This window comes from Rutidosis leptorrhynchoides, chromosome 6, assembly GCF_046630445.1.
Source record: "Rutidosis leptorrhynchoides isolate AG116_Rl617_1_P2 chromosome 6, CSIRO_AGI_Rlap_v1, whole genome shotgun sequence".
Lineage (NCBI taxonomy): Eukaryota > Viridiplantae > Streptophyta > Magnoliopsida > Asterales > Asteraceae > Rutidosis > Rutidosis leptorrhynchoides.
The window spans coordinates 285,267,017-285,268,306 of NC_092338.1; the positions used below are offsets into that span (position 1 = coordinate 285,267,017).

Genomic DNA, 1,290 nt, shown 5'->3' on the forward strand with positions numbered 1-1,290 from the left:
AAATTAAAGGACAAATCCTACACATGGTAACTAATCAGTGTCAATATAGTGGTACGCCAAAAGAAGATCCCAACGAACATCTTCGTACCTTTAATAGGATCTGTACACTATTCAAAATCCGAGAAGTAGAAGACGAACAAATCTATCTCATGTTGTTTCCCTGGACTTTAAAGGGAGAAGCCAAAGATTGGTTAGAATCGTTACCTGAAGGGGCGATTGATACATGGGATGTTTTAGTTGAAAAATTTCTTAAACAATTCTTTCCGGCATCTAAAGCCGTGAGACTTCAAGGAGAAATTGTTACGTTCACACAAAAGCCAAATGAAACATTATATGAGGCGTGGACAAGATTCGGAAGGATGTTGAGAGGATGTCCTCAACACGGTTTAGACACTTATCAAATAGTACAAATATTCTACCAAGGTGTCAACGTTGCTACACGGAAAGACATCGACATAACAGCTGGTGGTTCAATTATGAAGAAAACCGCAACTGAAGCTTACAAAATTATTGATAACACAGCATCCCACTCACATGAGTGGCACCAAGAAAAAGATATCTTTCGATCATCTAAAGCGGCTAGAGCTGATTCTAGCCATGACTTTGATTCCGTTTCCGCAAAAATAGATGCTTTCGAAAGACGAATGGAAAAGATGAATAAAGATATTCACTCAATACGAATCAGTTGTGAGCTATGCGGTGGACCACACTTATTGAAAGATTGTCACATTGAACCAACATTGGAACAACGAGAGAATGTTTCCTATATGAACCAAAGGCCTGGAAATAATTATCAAAATAATTATCAACCGCCAAAGCTAAACTTCAATCGAAATCAAAACATTCTTTACAATCCAAAAGGACCCGAAAATAACTAGTATAACCAACAAGGTCCGAATAACCAACCGACTCAAAACAACACTTTCAATCAACAAAGACCTAGCTTATATAAACCACCACAACAACCCGAAGAGAAAAAGCCAAATCTAGAAGAAATGATGGCAAAGCTAGTTGAATCTCAAACACAATTTATTACATCTCAAACCCAAACGAATGAGAGGTTTGATCAGTCATTAAGAACTCAACAAGCTTCCATTTTGAATCTAGAAAAACACGTAGGTACTCTTGCTAGCATGATGAGTGAAAGGGAACAAGGAAAGCTACCGAGTAATACTGAAGTAAACCCTAGGAATGAGAATGTTAATATGGTGTCAACGAATTCTGAAAAACCAGCACCAGAAGATGGGAAGGTTTTAGATGTGAGTAACAATGAAGAAGTGACACCACCAC

General features: G+C 37.9%; 1 non-coding gene across 1 annotated transcript; it reads right to left on the bottom strand.

Moving 5' to 3' along the window:
• Positions 1–281: 281 nt before the first annotated feature.
• Positions 282–388, bottom strand: LOC139856381 (small nucleolar RNA R71). Its single transcript, XR_011761866.1, has one exon. It is a non-coding gene; the product is annotated as a small nucleolar RNA R71 (small nucleolar RNA).
• Between the last annotated feature and the right edge of the window lie 902 nt (positions 389–1,290).